At 37.5% G+C, this 20,990-nt stretch overlaps 1 protein-coding gene across 4 annotated transcripts in view; it reads right to left on the bottom strand.

Moving 5' to 3' along the window:
* LOC131066083 (probable RNA methyltransferase At5g51130) overlaps positions 1–1,048 on the bottom strand; it is a 33,653-nt gene extending 32,605 nt beyond the window's left edge. For 3 of the 4 annotated variants that reach the window (XR_009111557.2, XR_009111560.2, XM_058000771.2), the window contains exons 1-2: positions 879–1,047; positions 574–640 (exon numbers count right to left, since the gene is read on the bottom strand). The gene's annotated coding sequence lies outside the window, so the exon portion shown is untranslated. Of the gene's footprint in view, positions 1–573; positions 641–878 lie in introns of all 4 variants that reach the window. The other variant, XM_058000772.2, reaches the window with a different exon arrangement.
* Between the last annotated feature and the right edge of the window lie 19,942 nt (positions 1,049–20,990).

Below are 20,990 nucleotides of genomic sequence, written 5' to 3'. Positions count from 1 at the left end.
GGGTCGCTATTCTGATAATTTATTAGAAGTATACATATATTTAAAAATAAACTAAATTATAGAAGGCGAATTTTATCAGATTTTTTTTTTGAATTTTTCCCTTGTCGAATTTCATCCGAATTTCATGGCTGTCGAATTCGAATTCGAATTCGAACCTTGTGACTTAGCTTGTATGTACAAAACCTAGGCAAAAAAATTATAGAATAAATTCAACATTCCCTGGGAGAATACTTCAAAATTTTCATCAGATAATTTTAAATGACAATGATAACCTAATTTAAAGACCAATTTAACATCTTTCCTCATTATATTAAAACCTAGTCAAAATGACGAAATTTCAGGGTTTTTAAACAATTAAGTTCAAAAGGTCAAACTTAATCTAATTTTTTATTTGCAATATGAGCTTCTTTTATTAATAAATTCCAAGTTAAAATGCCTCCAAAAGACATTGAGTCTGTGCATGAACTTGCAAAGATCAATATAAAAGAACAGTGAACAACATTTGTAAAACAAAGTTGTCCTATTATTGTCCATTATCGAGGAAAACGATAAAGAACTTAGTTCTGATCTAACCTTTTTGCAAGCTCTGCTGTGGCGGTGACGTTGGAAAATCTTCTTGTGCAGTGAAACTGTTTGTGTTCTGAAAGAAGCAATGGGAACAAAATGTCAATACCCCAAAACCGTTACACAGAATGTGTTAAATCTTTGAAACGACATGTACACATTACGTATATGTTTCATAGTGCTTTAACTGTGTACAACATTTGTAAAACAATGTAGCCTTGTACTATTGTTAATTATTGAGGAAAATGACACAGAATTTACATATACTCTAGACAAAAAACAAAAGAAAAACTAACTGAAACATTTTCACTGACCCTTTTGCAGGCTCCGCGGCTGCGGCAGCGTTGGAAAATCCTTTTCTGCGCTGAAACTGTGTGTGTTACGAAAGGATATAAAAGTAAAAGTGATCAAAAATGTGATGAATGCTCGAAACGACACGTACGCATTGTGTGAATGCTTTTTCAATGAATCCCGTGAAGGACTGCTTTCACTCCCATTCGTTTGGTATTCTAAATTTAGAGAAAATTCAAAATAGGGGAGAGGAGCCAATATGTGGGCGGTCTACAAGGTGATATAAAACATGCGTATCGTGGGCCTTACATATGACCGTCCTCTCTAGCAAAACTTGTGTGATTGTACATCAAAAACATAATTAAAAAAATCGTATAAATATTCACATTAAACATAACATCTTTTGGGCCATATCTGTATCCATTACAAAAAAACATAAAACATTGCATAACATTTGGAAATATTAAAACATGTATTTACGGAATAAACATATGTCGACATGGGCACTTTCACGTGCCACCATGCCAAAGAGTGGGCCCCTCTAACAAAATTAAAATGTTATTGTAAAACTTTTAAACATCACCAAGTTTTTGTTATGCGGCCTCAGTCGCCAATAAAACAAGCATAACATAGACATTAATATTACCAACACGGCACGCGTGGACCCAACCACGACCCTTCACACAGCACATTTTGGCTAGTTTGGGTCCACGTCAGCGTTGCAACACCTCCTTCCCCTTGCATAGTACCCAACACTTTGTTGCCTATGTATAGCCCGTCACATCTCTTCACGCCAACTCCCCACCTGCAATGATGGCAAAAAACGTGTAAGGCCACCAAATTCCAACCAAAAACAATCAAATCAGACTTAAATGAATTACTTATGTAGATTCAATGGACAAACAATGCAAATTCAAATTTGAAATTTGAAACAACACATTAAAAAGGGGGAAACCACGCAATCCATGTATAAAACAGAAATTTTCATCCCATTGCAAGAGTCGGATTTGAAAGAAATACAATGCAAGAGAAAAATAGAAAGCAAAAACACGAAGTGGCAAACACGCACACCAGACGACCAGATTCAACAAAAGCACACGGGTATTGTTCTTGTTACCATACATATTTTTCTACATCACACTGTTATTTCACATTTTCTCCTTTACGAACTATATAAACTGTAACGTTTAATCCGAAACATTTTGAAGCATTCCCAAGCATTCCCAAAAACCATTCCCAAGCATTCCCATAAACTATTCCCAAGTATTGATAGTCATTCCCAGAAACCATTCCCACTAAAATTTACATATTCTGATACTTTTAATTTAAAAACATTGAGAAATATAATGCTTACCAAAAATGTGTCACACATACACACATATATTAATTCAGCCCCGCATTTGCTTATTTTGCTTGAGCAAGGGGACGTAGTCTTCGTCGTCGTCAAACTTCTCAGGAACTTCTAGTACTTCATACCAATAACCAGTGTCATCCACAACTCCCGCCTCGGCTGCACCTCTCGATGTTCCCTCTCTTGTCGCCTCACCTGCACCTCCCGACGTTCCCTCACCTCCCGCCTCACCTGCACCACCTGACGTTCCTTCATCTGCCTTCTTCCTCTGAATGAGCCACATCTCCAACATCATCCATCTGAGTGTGGTTTCGGCAAACCTTGCCTTGCGGTCCAGCCCCACTTCCCATCGAATGAAGGGGGAAATTTTAGGAACCACACGACCCAGTTCTCGCTTAGGCACTTCAAACCCTAGCCCTGGGATAGTTGTTAGGACAAGTTCATTGAGATTGAGCAAGCATTCATCATCCACAATTTCTTTCAACAACCATTTAACTTTCTCTTAACTTTTCCCAATCTACCAAGCCAAGCCACGATGTCTGCATTCGTTCGGTACCGGTGATCTGTGTTCATGAAACAGTCACCCACAAACAATTTCAAGTACCAAAGAAATATGTCATCCCCGAACTTGAATACGGCCTTCAACCTTTTATCGGTGATCTTGCCCCTAAAGGCCAGCTGTTGTTTTGTTGTGTAAAGGGTGAAGGTGGCTTCCAAGTCTTTTGCAAACACTACACACGTCGGGTGCACAGATGAAGAAACCTTCTGGATTTATGCAGGGAATGTTTTTTTAACTAACTAAAACTATATCCCACCAACACATTAAATAGCAACTTCACAGCTTTTTTAATGATTGCCTCTAGATTTATTCTCTCCCTCTGTCTTGTTCCATTTATTGACCAATTAATAATCATGTCCCTTCGTAATTGTCATGTGTGTACAATTAATGCACGCACAATTGTATAGGAGGTAGCTGCCACCTTTCACCCTTTCGCAATTGTCATGTGTATACAATTAATACATGCACAATTGTATAGGAGGTGGCTACCAGCTTTCACCCTTCGCAATTGCCATGCGTATACAATTAATACATGCAAATTGTATACGAGGTGGTTGTCAGCTTTCACCCTTCACCATGTATACAACTGAGTTGGCTCCCTCCTATGAACAGATGGGGTCCACATATATATGGGTTGTATATATATGAATACCTTTGTATGGGGGTTGTATATATATGAATACCTTTGTATGGGGTCCACATATATATGCATACATTTATATATTGAAACATATTTGCATGTGTGTGTGTGTGTGTGTGTGTGTGTGTGTGTGTGTGTGTGTGTGTGTGTGTGTGTGTGTGTGTGTGTGTGTGTGTGTGTGTGTGTGAGTGAGTGAGAGAGAGAGAGAGAGAGAGAGAGAGAGAGAGAGAGAGAGTATATGTGTGTGTGTGAGTTAGTATTTATGTATATGTGTGCGTGTGTGTGTGTGTGACTGCATGCATCACTATTCATACATATATATGTCTGTCAATTTGTAGAATGGCATACGAATTACTGTGCAATTGTAAACCAATTCAATGTTTGCATTCACAGACATGTACAAGTGTTTAGCAATTTCATACCAATCTAATCTTTGAATTCAACAAACATGTAGAAATGTATGCCAATTACTCTACATGTATGTGTATACATATGATAATGTGCATGTATGTATATACAGATTAAAGTAATGTTTTGAGGTCACATGCAAAGTTTGTAATATATAACATGATGCATATTGACAATGATACATTCCAGACAACGCACATGGATACAGCAGAGCGTGGAAATGTCAAACACATATCAACGCTATCAGATTGTAAAAAATTATCAATATGAGAGGCAAAACTATCTCAAGGTCCACGAGATTCTAACAAGTGAAGGTCTTGTCGAAACCCTATCTCCAGACGATGTTGATTATGAAATCCTGAACTATCTCCATGAAAATTTCCCCACCTCACACTCCGTTATTCCACCCATGGAATGGCATGTTAACATCCCATATCCCCGAATCCGAGCACAACAAGAGTGGTTAGCTAGGCATGGTCATCATGTTGACCAATTATTTCTCTGTCCATGCCCCTGTGATGATCTTGTCTTCCCCACAAGATCTTGTTTCTTTTCAAAATTATTCAAACTCAGCCTCCAATCGTGGCAAACCAACTATATCAATAGATTTTTCTTAGAAAACTATAGTCCTCAAGTACGAGAATGCTCTCAAAACCTGTCATCGCAACTCTTGCTTCTTACAGTAGTGGATGAACATATCCCATCGTGGATTTTTACCAAAATATACATCCAACCTAATTGTAAGCCAAGCATCCATTCTCGTCTATATAGTCAAGTAATTATTTGGAAAGACACAATCTAGCTACACCCTCACATCTAGAAGACCCAGAAGGTTTGGACCATGAATCCATACCAGAATAGGCGTCCAATACAAAAAACAATAAAACAAGTGTCCAGTACACAAAACAATCAAACAATTGCTGAAATTTTGAGTTTCGTAAAAGGGAACCATAGTCCTACTGTTCAAGCTTCACTGACTTGTTGCAGCTTGTTGGCATTCAATCTGTAATTTCACATTCATTCCATATCAAGCATGACTATTGACACTGATCAACACTCATCAATTTACAAAATGACATGGTTAGTTGGTTCGATCTCATAGTATAGTTGATATTCATCGTTGTTTCCATGGCTAACATTCATGTTCATGTTGTTCTATGCAGACAAGATGCCTCGTTGTGCTTCAGAGAGATCAGTATGCACAAGGGTGCATTCAGAAAAGAAAAAAAAAAAGGGATGTCACTTTCAATGTCGAAGTAGAAGCCTCGCCTCCTGTTCAGACCCGGGCAGACCCTATACCCCCAGCAGCAGACAATCCAAATGAACGTCCTATCCCGACCACGATGGATGAACCTAGTCCACCTTCAACTACAAGAAAAGTAACGATGCAACAGAAGTTGTGGTCAGCAATAGACATGGAAGGTGCACTCCAAGATGTTGAGGACAACGACATGTCCATACATGGTGCATCAAGGAAGTGGGGCATCCCAACTGCAACACTATCAAAATGGTTGGGTGGTCTGACCCACGTCCAAGAAAGGTCTACCAACCATCCTCACGTATCAAGAAGAAGAGGAGATTGTGCAGTGGTGCCAAGAGATGGTTGGATGTGGTCATGGCCTTGAAATCATAAACTTGAAGGCAATTCTCTCTCTGATTTGTGAGGGTAGACCAACCCCTTTCAAGAATGGCATGCCTGGAAACTCATGGTGGTCTGGATTCAAGGATAGACATCATGAACTCAGCTTGCGGACGATCGAAGGCCTCGACAAAGACCAGGCACTATGTCTTAAACTAGCAATGGTTTCTGCTTTTTATGAGACATTGTCAAAAGCATATGTTGCTAATCCATATGGTCCTGCCAACATTTGGAACTATGATGAAACAGGAGTTATGGCCGATAGAAATGGGGCAATGAGGGTGCTTGCGAGGAAAGGAAGTCAAGACGTTTCTTATATACTTCTAAAGAGTCATGAGTGGATCACAATTCTTTGATGCGTTAATGCTTTCAGACAAAGCGTTCCAGGGTTGTACCTATTCAAAGGCAAGAGGCAAATATAAAATTATAGATAAATGTGAACCTGATGCTTGCATGGCAGCGCAACAACATGCGTGGATGACCAAGGAACTATTCATGAGTTGGTTGCACCACTTCAAGCGCTTCATCCCTGGGGGTGTATCACCAACGAACGGGTGCTTGTTGATATTCGACGGCCACGACAACCATGTTGCATTGCCAACCATCCAGGAGGTAAGGATGTTGGGCATAGACTTGCTGATATTTCCAGCTCACACATCTCACAAATTGCAGTCACTCGATGTGAGTGTATTCTCTCCATTCAAAACATACTTCAAATCGGAAAGAGTCGCATGGATAGCAAGGTTCCCCAATCTAGAAATCAAGAGGGCTGAACTAGCAGAATTGAGCAACAAATCTTTAGCCAAAGCATTGATTGTTTCAAACATTGTTGTGGGATTCAAAAGGATGGGGATATGGCCCCTCAATCCCGATGCCCTCACCCAAGACATGTAACCCAGCACCACATTCCACATTAATGACGGGGAAGATGCATCTACAGTGTAAAACATGCTCAACCTTTCAAGAGTCCATGTCTCCCCAGAAGTGGTTGCGGAAAACATTGCAACCAACTATCAAACGGATTCAACTGCACAAGTGGACATGGAATAGGCAACCACCAACATTGATGAAGTTGTAGTTGACACTTTGGACGAGAGTCTTGACCTTCAATCCGAGCGAATTGTACCATCGTGGGTGTTGGAAGGGGCAACGAATCTCGGTGTTGAGTTGGAAGGCGAAGACAAATGGGGGACATCTAGCTTGCCTTCACCACCAAAAGATGTCGTTCCAGAAATGGTGCATTACTATGCAGATTGTGGTGACTCTAACAGCGGAAACGATGCAGGTTTGACGCAAGAAGCAACACAAGATTGTAATGTGGAAGAGGAGAGCCTAATATCACAAGTAAGTGAGATGCCTCAATCACAACAACATAATACACTTTCACAATTCTTAAAGTTGCTCGTTCACATTGTGAACCAGAAAAGTGGTAGGGGGGTTTCAACTGGCATCTATTTGGCGCGGGAAGGGCAATTGATAACTTTTGATGAGTTTGTTGAGGGTGTCGAGTTTGCAGAGATGAGGAGTAGAGAAATAGAGGAGGGGAAACAAAGAAAGAGAGAGCAGATAAAACAAACAAGGCAACAAGTTTTTTGGCCAAATAAACTAATGCACTGTTGAGAAAGGAGAAGGCGATCTTGTGGAAAGAAAAGGGAAGGCTGAAGGAATTAGAGAGGAAGGAAAAGGCTGAAAAACTGCAGCGAGATAATGCAAGGAAGGAACGCGAGGTCGAGGAAAGGGCAATCTCAAAGCAAGTCCAAGAGTTAGCAAGAAAGAAGTTGTTGAATAGTGAGTCTAGTCTATCCATGCCTTTGCCCGGCTGACACCCTGTTATGCAGGATCTAATTAACATAATGTTGCCCAACTTTCCAACAAACATGAATTATTCACCTACTTCCCCACCACCTACTTTTCCTGGTACTTCGAAATATATTGTAGGGGTGCCACCATATGGTGCCTGCCCTAGATATTGCTACCCGATGCCACTTGAATTGAGTACCAGTGAGTCAATTGATGTTGATGAGAACATGGCACTTGTTGCAACACCACGGTCGTCAGGCTCAGGGCCAAGAATTTTTTTGCCTCATTTTTTCAATTGAAGTTTAAGAAGACATTTTGGATAAAAGTTCTTATTCGATTTTGATTGATACTTACACACAATGTGTATAAATTGATGTAATAAAGAAATTGGTAGACATATTGATTGGTGACATACAAGTAATGGGATGATTGATTGTTTCTGTCAATTTGAACACTTTATTATGTGTTAATAGTTTCAATTGTTTGAGGGTAACAGGGTTTCAATGTTTGAATGACTCAAATGGTTTCAATGGTTACATGTACATTCAATGTGTAATTAGTTTGCATAGTTCAAGCACTCCAATGTTTGAATGTCTCAAATGGTTTCATATGTTACGTTTATAATATTCAATGCTTGAATGGTTTGCAGAGTTCAATGGTTTCGGGTTGGAAAGGGAAGTTTGATATGTTGGTACAATTCACATGTAATGGGATGATTGAGCAAAAGTGTGAACAACCACATGCTATGGATTTTGTCTATTGAATGATACTTATGGCAATAGGTTTGATGTATCAATTTAGCACAATTGAGTTGGGTTCCCAACTCGAAACCTTTCCAATTGAACCCCTCAAAAACCTTGTCATTGGTGTAAGGTGTCGAAATTGTGCCATTTTGTACCATCGAACGAGGTTGCCACGTGGTATTTTTCTATGCAGCCACCCAATCCACCAAGCTCTCCCTCCATACTTCCTCCACCCACTTTGAAAATTTCCTTACAGTGCCATTAACTACGTCTCACCTCACCTTCCATGAATACTCCAACAAGCACACACAACTATTGGAAAATCTTAATACTTTTGATTTGTGATGCACCCAATCCACCAAACTCTCACTCCATACTTCCTCCAGCCACTTTGATTATTGAAGAACACGAAGGTTTTCAAACAATGACATGTCCTCGTTGTTTGGGAGTAAGATAAGTGCAAAACAAGATAAAGGTGTTTGAACTTAATTGTTCAATCCGCCTATGAACTATTTCAAATTGAGTAAGGTCCCTGGCTTCTTATACAATTTATGCAAGGTTGGAGGCTTCTTGTTCCAATTGTTGACATATTGGCCCAATCATCACATTACATGTGAATGGAGATCAAAGCACGCAATTACCTTGATGTAGCCAGGTCAATGGAGTGCCTGGGCAGAGGTCAAAGTTGGTCTCTCATTCCACGTGGCATGGAACGTTGTCCCCAAAGTTAGGGTGCACACGTAGTGGATCCTCACACCAATGCATATACATGTACATGCACATTCGTATATACATGTACACGCACACACACACACACACACACACACACACACACACACATATATATGTACATGTCCATATAGTGAATGTTTTCAAATTTGAGTTGTAAGTCATGTAGATTCGTGCATGTACATACACATGTGTACATACATAGACACGTGCAACCACATGTGTAAATACATAGACATGTGCATAGACATGTGCAAATACATACACATATGTACATACTGTAGTGTCATAAAATTGCGACCCTTGCAATTTTTGACCACATTAGGGTCCTCACGTTGGCGAATCAAATCCCCAAGACTGATCGGAGACCTGAGACTTGCTCATCCCTGAAAACTACACCTTTTCCTGCCCTCTGCATAGCTTGAACCTACCTCATGTCCTAAGTTAAGGGCAGGGACAGGGGCATGGCGCCCTTGTCCCTACCCTATCTTGGTGCCCCTTTATTCAAACTATGCATTGAGCTTTTCACTTAAAGCACAAAAACTTTCCCTATGTCGGCCTATGACGAAAAAATCAGTATGTTAACCCTAATTGACGAATATATATGTTGCATTTGCCCTCCCATTTGCATAAGTGGGGATAAGGTGAAAATGGGCATAAGTTCGAATACATGAGATCACACATTCAAGCATTCAAGAGGATTCAAGCATTCATTTCAAACATTGAGCATCTCAAGTCTCCCTTCAAGGCTAGGTGTTGCATTCAAGTCAAGGGTTCAACTATTGAAGAAGAGATCTCTTTCAACATTCAATTCCATACAAGAAAATCTGCCTACATTTCTATCACAACCTCCCTTGAGGTGAATTACATTTCAATCTTTCATTTACATTTACTTGCAAGCTTTCATCATTTGGTTAATTCCAAAATTGAGGTTTGACCTTAAGACAAGCCCTCAATCCCAATCCCTTTTCCTATCTTTTATGTGTGTAGGTTGCAGGTGCGCAGCTGTATTTGCATATTTGTACTCCATTTGCAGAGGCGGAAAAACCCTTTTTGTTCCGCGGATTTTTCATAGGACCATGTGCACTTTCAACATGGTCCCGACAACTTTTCCTCAAATTCGCAGGGCGACTTCGTCTCAACATATTATAACCAGGTCCAGGTGCATAGCTTCATCCCACGCTTCTATCTCGAGTTATAATCAGTTCTTTGCTACTTTTACACTTAGTCCCAAAATACATGATTCAACCATTACTCATTCTAAAAGAGGGGTTAACTTGTCATTTCACACCATTATCAATTCGTTTAGTATTCAATCTCTCTCCTCAGAGATTGGATCTAGTGAATTATCCCCCCTTTTTTAAATGTAATGTGCGTGAAGTGATTGAAGGGAAATCCACAATGAAACTTTCATCTCTCCTTGGAGGGAAGAAAAGTTTTCCTCTTGATCTCTCCATCATTCACTTTTCACCCCATTACATTTTTGTGAAACCAACATCTTGCATGCTTTCCTTTGAAAATCATTGCATATTTTTCATTTACAAGTTTAATTTTTGTGCAAACTTAGTGGTTAGTTCATTTAAGACCCTGGTTTTTAAAATTGAAATTGAACTTGTGCTTTGTAAAAGATTGATTGTTATTGTCTTAAATCTAAAAAATTGCTTTGTTTATCAAATTCAATTTCTTCATTGTCTTGTTCAATTTACAAATCATTTCATAAAATTAAGTGGTTAATTGTCAAAACCTTAATTTTCAAAAATAATATTGAACTTGTGCAAAAATTGAATTTCCATTCAATTTTAAGATTTCTGACTGTTTTCAGAATTATCCTCTTTCTTAAAATTCAAATTTTTAATTTCCTTCCTTTTTCAAAATTTAAATTTTCATAAATTAAGTGGTTAGGTCCTAAAACCCTAATTTTCAAATTTAATTGGATTATGTGTAAATCTCAATCAATCTCAGTTTCCTGAGCATTTTTCAAAGTGTCCCTATCCATTAGGTTTGACCCTTTTCAAATTTGCAATTCAATTCCTCATTTATTTTCAAAACCCTGATAGGGTCCTATTTTCACATTCAAACCTTAATGTTGTCTATCTAGAGATCATAAAATCCACCAATTTTTGGGGGTTAGCTTTAAACTCATCGTAGCTTTCATCTCTGAAAATTTTGAAAAAAGTTGGTCAAACTATGTGCACTTTCAACATGGTCCTCGACTTTTTTCCTGAACTTTTGGGAGATTGTTATGACTGTATTTAATAGCCTAAATCCAGAAGATTGGCTGATTTTGTCGATTTTTTATCTCTCTAAAAAAAAAATACCTTCCAAATTCAACATTTCAAATTTCAAGAAAACTTTAAAAATTAAGTGGTTAATTATAATCTGCCCTCATTTTAAAAATTCTGATTTTATCAATTTTAAGATTAAGTGGTATCCCCTCTTGGCCCTAATTTTGAAATTTCAATTTCCTTTCATTTAATATTTTTGGAAATTGTGTCATTTCCCCCTTTCAACAAAGTTCAAAATTGTCTAATCATTATTTCTCAAATTTTGCATTATTCAATTTTGTAAACTTTGTTCCCATAATTCAAAATTCAAATTTTCCTCCAGTGCATGAGTTTTACCACTATTAGTCCTACCTAGACTATCCCCATTAGACGAAGCATTAGAATTAAGGCTTCCCAAGATTTAATTACTGAAGAGATGGAGCTTAATTTGGGTAACTTTTTTAATGAGGATAATGCTAATTCTTCCCATCCTAATCATGTCCCTATCTATCCCATTGATTAATCACATGATGAAGAATAATCTTTGACTAGAGTTTCCATAGATCAAATTTCAAAATTGGATAATCAATTTGATAACTTTCAAAAATGGATGTCCCAAGAATACCCTAATAGTGAAGATCTTTCATTGATTGAAGGCATTAAACACATGATTCAAAGTGATAAGAATGGAATTGATATATTGTGTGGCATTGCTCATATTGTTGGTTCCAATGTCATGCCTATAAAGAGTTATACCGAAACCCTAGGTTATTCACAACCTCCTACACAAGTCAATCTTTCTATTCCTTTGACTACTCCTATGACTAGTGTTCCTACTTTTACTTCAACTCTAAATGTCATTCCTACAACAATTATTCATGGGGGCAATCCCTCTTCTTCATTTCATCCTCCATCTTTACATAGGTGCTCAAAAGAATTCCTATTATCCCTCAACCAATCAATATGACACAAGGGGGCAATTTTTTCAACAATTGTATTCCTCCTTTAAGTGTCCCTTTTCCTACTCAATCACCACCTATGCCTACTTATCATAATGTCCCACCAACTTATTCTCAATCAATGTCTTCCTTCAATAACATCACACCACCTTCTCAATCAACATGTCTAACATCAATTCTTCTACCGAAGCGACCATTAACAATCTTGTTCAAACCGTGTCTTCCTTACAACAACAAATTGCTTCCATGAGTCAATCCAAGTTTAGTGTGCCCACATTCGATGTTGTCAACCCACTTTCTCTTGATATTGTTAAAGTCGTGTCACCTAAGCATGTTGAGGTCCCTCAATGGAACTCCATAATGGAAAGGGTGATCCTCTAACGCATGTCAAAACATTTCAAACCTTGTGTACTGATTTTGCTTATGATCAAATATTGCTTGCAAAATTGTTTACAAGAAGTCTAAGAGATAAGGCTTTACAATGGAATTGTTATTTGTCTTCTTATTCTATCACTTCTTTTCAATAATTACCAAATGCTTTCATTCAACAATTTTAAAACAACATTGGTCCTAAAATTAATTTGAATGATTTAATGCATTGTAAACAAGGAGTTAAAGAAAAAGCGACTGATTTCATTGGTAGATACAAGCATTTGTATGCTCAAATTTCTTTTCCTATACCTGATAATGATATTCAAAGAATTTTCATTTCTAATTTACAAAAATATATTAGGGAAAAGCTTCTTTTGTTTGAGTTTACTTCCTTTCCGTAGTTGTGCACAACACTCCACAATATCAACTGGTTATGATTCAAATAGAGCAATCTACTCCTATGGCTCCAAGTGATAAGGGGGAGAGTATTCAACAACCGTTTGCGAAGTTTAAACCAACAAAAGGCTTCATCAAGTCCAATGACACAATCAACAACAACAATGTTAATGCTACAACAGATGTGCCTCCTATTTCTAAATTTTTCAAAAGAGAAATACAATTTACTCCTTTGAATGAATCTTTACATCAGTTGTTACAAAGAAATCTTATCAAACATCCTCCTATAAAACCAGGTGATCTGTCTAAGCTTGAATCCCCTTATTTTGATAACAATTCCTTTTGTCATTTTCATCGTCAGCCTGGCCATGATACTAAGAAATGTTTTGCATTGAAAAGTAAGATTCAAGATTTGATTGATAATAATACTATATACGTGGAAGGTGTGAATGATAAGCTAAACAAATCAGTAGCTCCTCCTAATCAAAATCTTAATATTTTCACCGATCCTATGACTTCTCATACCTCTAACGTGATTGAGATTGAACATACCTCCTTTTCTCCTAATGACTTCATCTCTACGGCTCTGAATTCGGTGAACATGGTAGAGAAATAAGTGACACCTAAGGATCCTTCTATCACATTTGACCCTAGTGAGACTATTAGAGCACCCGATGGCCCTTTATACATAATTGTGAAGGTTAAAGATATACCTTGTCGTGGTACTCTTGTTGATCCCTCTTGCATGGTTAACATTATCACTGAGGAGTATCTTTTCACTTTATGATTGCATAAACCAATATATGATGATTCTAATGTGGTTGTGAAGTTATTTGATGGATTCTTTTGTCCTACCATTGGTTTTATCACCCTTCCTGTTGAAGTTCACACTAAATCTATGGATGCCAATTTTGTTATCATTCCTTCTTCCAAGCAATTATGTGTGAAGTTAGTCTATCCTTGGTTATCTTCCATGAAGGCTATTACTTCTCCAATCCATAAGTGTTTGAAATTTCCCCGTAGTGGAGAAATCATAACCGTGAACCATAGCTTATTTCACCCGTCCAAAAGAAGCCCTAGTGTTCCTATTGATTTCTTTTGGCCTAAACAATTTCAATCTCTTCCACCAAGGAGCAATGCTCTTTTCCAATCTTATCAAAAATGGAAGAAAGATGAGTTTATCCTTGAGTCAACCTAGATCCCCAACACTTGACATTCCTATCATTCTTGAAGATGAAGTTCTTCCTCTAACGGACATAACTAATCTTACTCCTAAGAAATATCCTCACCCTATTCCTATGGATGTACCTATGCCTTCTCCTAACAAGACCAACAACATTCCTCTTGAGCTTAGACCTGTACCACCTCCTCATGATGGACCTGGTCTCCTTCCTACACCAAATATTCCTCCTTTATATGGCGCAGTTCCACCTCCTTCCTCTTATAGAGAGAAGAGGCATGCCTCTCCTCTTGTTCAATCTAAAAGACTTCAACCTAAACCTTCAATTATCAAAGAGGAGAATATTCCTCCTTCAACAAATGTTCCTCCTTCTTCTCAGCCTTCCACTAAGACTCGACGAAATCATTGTGCGAGAGAATGCCGACGAAGACACCGTATTCAAGCTCATGAAGTTGTTCCTCAAAATATTCAATCTCCTAGAACTCCAACAATTGACATGATTCCCTTTTCTCCCAAGGAAGATGTTCAACCTAAATCTCCAAATCGTAAATTGCAAAAAATATGTGATGGTTTTACTTCTATTCATACGAGAGCTCCTCTTTCTATAAATCTTGATGAGGAAATAGGTGAAAATGTTATTCATGATGGCAATACAACTCCTAATGCTTCTGATAGTGACTATGAGTATGTTGATGTTGACAAGAATTTATCAGCTGAATTTTCAAAAACCCTGTTAGGTCCAACTAGGAAAACTAATGTACTGAGAGGGGAGGGGTGAATCAGTACTTCAAAACTTTTATTTAAAAACAATTTTAGTGATAAACATAAACTGAATATTGCTGATCTCATAATATATAATGCTAAAACATAATCATAGAAATAACATCCATACACATTTCACTCCATAACTCAAAGATTTTGGTTACGCAAAAACTCTTTGTTAGAGAGAAAAACTGCGGTGGGGATGGCACCCACAACTTCACTACTGCAATAATAAAGATTGCTCGGTTAGAGCTACGTGTTTAGCTATTTCTAATAGCTTACCCTGTCAGGAGTATCAAGATCTTTTAGATCTACCTTGCTAAAGGATTTTACAAACACTTTTACAAAATGTTGTACCTGGTTAAAGGCTTTACAATTTATAGACTTTGTTAGAGTCTTTTACCCTGTTAAAGGTTTCTAACACAACTTAATAATTCAGTCAAAATCCTTTAAAAAAATATGCAACTTTACATCCAAAATGTTATAGCAGACTCTATGTGCTCAATATGAAATTACCTTGCTCATAGCATACCTCGGTAATTGATAAATCAACTCGATGACCTCTTCTGTATACTCTATCCCTTAAACTGTTCTCATAAAACCTTCTCGGTGACCTTTGAATATCTCTGTCAATCTTCACATCTCATCTTCTCTTAAGATTTTCATTTTCAACTCATCATTCCCTTCTCTTGTATTAGATACTCAAATCATTCTGTATATATAGATCTCTGAGACGCTGATCTGTGCATGCTTCGATCATACAAACATGTTTTATCGAATGAATAACCATAGAAATTATTTCATTGGATAAACTTCCTCAAAATCATACAAAATCTTTAAATGCAATTTCCTATGTAATAACAGTTCCATGTTCTCAAATCTTGTAACACGTTTCACATATGTGTCCAGGTTCATTAAATCTGGTAACACGTTTCCACTCGGCTCAGAGTAACTCGGTATACCTTCTTTGCTGCTCGGTAGGCATAAGAACTTTACTCAGTAGACAGCTCGGTGTCTCTCATCTCAGTGACTAGCCTTTCTTCTGTAACCGACACCTTAGTAATTACCGACTAGACATTTCAATAGTATTAACCGACTAGAGTATATAGGATGACTTTGGGCATAAAACTAATGACAACTTAGTAAATAGTAACAAACCCTAATCCTATCTCCTAGAGTCAAACAAAGTGACTTACCACATGAGCATAGTCCTTTGTTTGGATCTCATGATAGCTCCATCTGTTGTGCTCGATGTCACTCCTCTGGCATGTTTCTCACCTTCCCGAAATAGTGATCAACAAGATCAGGAGGTGCATGTCGTGCTAGATTAGCAACATTAGGACAATAGATGTTATCTCAATCTCCTTTCTTGCTCTTTTGTGACTATTCTTCTATGTGCATCCCTGTTCTTCTATTTTTCACTTAATGTCTATTTGAGGATAATGCAAAGCATTGAGATCTCTTTTGGTCTCTTTCATGTTGAATAAAAAGACACCCTTCTATTTCCTTTCTTTGGGAATGACAATTATTATATGCACACACACGCGTGTGCGTGCACACACACACACACATGACATACATGAGTTATCATACAACATATTGACCCTGAGGAAAGCGAAGCTACCTTGTGTTTTGTGTTTATTATCCTTGGGTCTATTCCTTGATTGGGGGCTAAATCCTTGCAATAACGTGCTCCATCTCTTTTCTCTCTCTTGGGTGTATCCTACCTTAAAGCAATCGCTCCCGATAAGGCGTACGCTATTGCTTTAACGCAGGGGCATACACTTCGCTCATATTTTCCTTCTTGATACTTAAAGTTATTTGATGAACTTGGCTTCGCTTTGTGATTTTGGTATCCTTGCTTTTCATGACTCATAGTGAGGGGAACCTTGCTACTTGCAGTCATGGTTCTCTCTTCTCGGTCTTCCCTTTTTACTTGGTCAATCAAAGTCATGAGATCCTTAGTCCATTGAGGTCTTGGTGTATCTTTCCTCCTTGACATGGTAGAAGTCTTTCAATCTTGTTTCCTTGTACTTTACCGACAATATGGGCGCACACTTATACTCTCGCTAAAGTGAGGGCTAAATGTAGTGTCATAAAATTGTGACCCTTGCAATTTTTAACCATATTAGGGTCCTCACGTTGGCAAATCGAATCCCCAAGCCTCATCGGAGGCTCGAGACTTGCTCATCCCTGAAAACTGCACCTTTTTTCTGTCCTTCGCATTACCTAAACATGCTTCCTATTATGAGTTAAGGGTAGGACATGGGCATGGCGCCCCTATCCCTACCCTATCTTGGGGCCCCTTCATTCAAACTATGCATTGAGATTTGCACTTAAAGTGAGAAAACTTTCCCTAGGTCATCCTATGACGAAAAAATTAGTCTCTTAACCCTAATTGACGAATATATATATGTCCATTTGCCCTCCCATTTGCATAAGTGGGGATAAGATGAAAAAGGGCATAAGTTCGAATACATGAGATCACGCATTCAAGAGAATTCAAACATTCATTTCAAGCATTGAGCATCTCAATTATCCCTTCAAGGCTAGGTGTTGCATTCAAGTCAAGGGTTCAACCATTGAAGAGGAGATCCCTTTCAACATTCAATTCCATACAAGCAAATCTGCCTACATTTCTATCACAACCTCCCTTGAGGTGAATTACATTTCAATCTTTCATTTACATTTACTTGCAAGTACTTTCTTTCATCATTTGGTTAATTCCAAAATTGGGGTTTGACCTGAAGGCAAACCCCAAATCCCAACTCCTTTTCCTCTCTCTTATGTGTGTAGGTTGCAAGTGTGCAGTTGTATTTGCATATTTGAATTCCATTTGCAAAGGCGGAAAAACCCTTTTCGTTTCACGGTTTTTTCGGAGGATCGTGTGCACTTTCAACACGGTCCCAACAACGTTTCCTCAAATTCACAGGGTGATTTCGTCTCAACATATTATAACCAGATCTAGGTCCACAACTTCATCCCATGCTTCTATCTCGAGTTATAATCAATTCTTTTCTACTTTTAAACTTAGTCGCAAAATACATAATTCAACCATTACTCATTCTAAAGGAGGGGTTAACTTGCCATTTCACACCATTATCAATTCATCTAGTATTCAATCTCTCTCCTCAGATATTGGATCTAGTGAATTATCCCCCCTCTTTTAAATGTAATATGCGTGAGGTGATTGAAGGGAAATCCGCAGTGAAACTTCCATCTCTCCTTGGAGGGATGAAAAACTTTCCTCTTGATCTCTCCATCATTCACTTTTCACCCCGTTACACATACATACACATTTGCACATACATGCCATTGTTCATGTCTAAGGGTTTGAGGATTTGAGATTTTGAGGGTTTCTAATTTACTATTTATGCATTATTTGAAAGAAACAGTACTAGTTACAATGAAGCATGACAAGTATTAAGTATTTCATTTGTGAACATTCAAAATTTAATTTAAAGAATTTGGGGACATCAAAACATTGAAACTATTGAAACATGACAAGAATTGAAACTATTGTAACTTGAGAACATTGAAAGCATTGAAACATGACAACTATTGAAACATGGCAACCATTAGTGAGTTCATTGAAAGAAGAACAGTAAAAGTATGTTGACAACTAACTCGCAATCAACCAAATAAACTTCTATTTAATTGAGTGTAAACCTTCATACATGTAACCATTCAAGCATTGAATGTACATTTAAGCATTGAAGAAATGAATTAAAATTTGTTAAAAATTAAGACAGTGAAACCATTAAAAGAGTGAAACCCTTCAAACCATTGAAATAATTCACCCTCGATGCCACAAACCCTAAAACTCACAAAGACTCAAACATTGTAATATTCAAATATTCACTTGAACCATTGAAACCAAGAAACCCAAAAACCCTCAAAAATTCCAACATTGGAAAAACTCAAACATTTGCACCATTGAAACAATCGACAAATTCAATTATTTGCACCATTGAATAATTTAAATCATTGGGGACATCAAAACATTGAAACTATTCAAACATAACAACTATTGAAAGATTGAAAGTATTGAAACATGACAACTATTGAAACATGACAATCATTAGTGAGTTCATTGAAAGAAGAACATAAAAAGTATGTTGACAACTAACTCGCAATCAACCAAATAAACTTCTATTTAATTGAGTGTAAACACTCGGACATGTAACCATCCAATCATTGAATGTACATTTAAGCATTGAAGCAATGAATTGAAATTTATTAAAAATTGAGACAATGAAACCATTGAAAGAGTGAAACCCTTCAAACCATTGGAAGCATTCAAACCCTCAAACCCACAAACCCCGAAACTAACAAAGACTCAAATATTTGAATATTCAAATATACACTTGAACCATTAAAATAGAGAAACTAAGAAACCCTCAAAAATTCCAACATTCGATAAATTCAAACATTTGCACCATTGAAACCCTAATCAATCTCCTGAAAAGTGAAACATTGAAACCCTTGGAAACTAATGGCATTGAACTCTCCAAAGCATTTGAGCATTGAAACCATGTAACAAAGGAAACCTCAAAAAACCCTATAGCTTCAACCATTCGAGCATTGAAACCATTAAAACAATGAGTGAATTCAAAAGCCTTCAAGAAATTGGAACATTGGAACATTTGAAACACTGAAACCCTTGAACATTTGATCAATGAAACCTTGGAAACCGAAGGCATTGAACTCTCCAAAGCATTCGAGCATTGAAACCATGTAACAAAAGAAACCTCGAAAACCCTATACCCTCAACCATTCGAGCATTGAAACCATTAAAACAGTGAGTGAATTCAAAAGCCTTCAAGAAATTGGAACATTGAAACATTTGAAACACTGAAACCCTTGAACATTCAATCAATGAAACCCTTCCAACCAAAAACCATTGAACTCTACAAAACATTGTAATAATTCAAACATATATCAATTGAATCCTCAAACCCTCAAACAAAATTCAATTCGACATCAATTAGAAGCCATCAATACAAACAACAATGCAAGAAATGTAAACCCATCTTCTTGTAGTAGTGAGCAAAACAAAAAAACAACAGACATTGAATAGAGGATTATGCTTCCCTTTTGGCATGTAATTATGTTGAAGAACACATTGTGTTGTGCTTAGAAACACAAAGACTTGCGAAAAGACAAAGAATGAGAAAAATAAATCGAAATAGCAAAGGGAAGTAGCCTTCAAACAAAAAACCAGAATCGACATGCCTTGGTGAGGACATTTCCTCACCTAGGTCGAAGGGGGAGCCGTTGTTGATCTGCCACAGCCACTGCAACACGTCCTCATCACGACCAAACCCAACAAAAACCAAATGAAACATCAAACAGTGGAAGAAGGGCAAAAAGATCGAGCAAAGTCTAGAATTCAAAGGAGAAAAACAAATCCTTTACTCGACCGAAGGTGCGCACGTTTTGGGTCCTTGCCGATTTGGTTGCATGTCATGGCAAATATGAGGTGAGGTGATGCAAAACCCTTCAGTGGAGAAAGCGCGCGAAATGGATGACCTTTCGCAGGAGCGAAATGCGAGGAGATGAACACCATGAATGCCTCTTTGCTCGAAAAACATGATGGGGTAGTTGGGTGTAGGGCAAGTGGACGCAAAGTTAATGCGACAGGTTGGAAAGTTTGAAAGTGGTGGCATCATTTTTGGAGGGAGATCTCGGTGAAATGGGTTGCCGTCTAAAAATTTTCCATGTGTAAACCGCGTTCAAGACTAGTGGAAAATATCGACAGGTAACGAGGTGGGTCCACCAATGTTCCGATCGGGGGTACAAAATGACACTATTTCGCCACCTCAGATTAATGTGCACCAGACACATGGCAAATCAAATGATTGAACTTCCACCTCACGATTTCTGGTTGTCAAAACATCGGTTGAGCTGGTCGAGGGTCAAACTTGGTCTCTGGGTCCATGTGGCGGACCCCCAAAGTTAGCGTGTGCACGTATTGGCGCCTCTCCCCTATATGACAATAGATTTTTTTGAAGTATAACTTTAGTATAGATATTTAAAGAGATATTTAAAAAAAATAGATATTAAAGTTATTTTATTTTATTTTAATTTTTTTATGATATAGATAGGGACATAGAAATTTTAATTTATTTTATAATTATCTTTTAAATATATGTTAGATGTGTTTTCTATTTGGTTTTTATGTGTATGATCACAATATAATGTTTTGTGTTTTGTTGTTGTTGTAGAACGTCTCTCAACATAAATATTATTTTATTATTTGTAAATGATATAATTTTTATTTTACATATCTACGAAATAATAATATTTTAAATTTATTTTATAGAATTTACA

The sequence above is a fragment of the Cryptomeria japonica genome, chromosome 11 (genome assembly GCF_030272615.1).
Source record: "Cryptomeria japonica chromosome 11, Sugi_1.0, whole genome shotgun sequence".
Classification (NCBI taxonomy): domain Eukaryota; kingdom Viridiplantae; phylum Streptophyta; class Pinopsida; order Cupressales; family Cupressaceae; genus Cryptomeria; species Cryptomeria japonica.
Note: the sequence above shows the minus strand (reverse complement) of the source record. Positions and strands in the feature narration are given on the sequence as shown.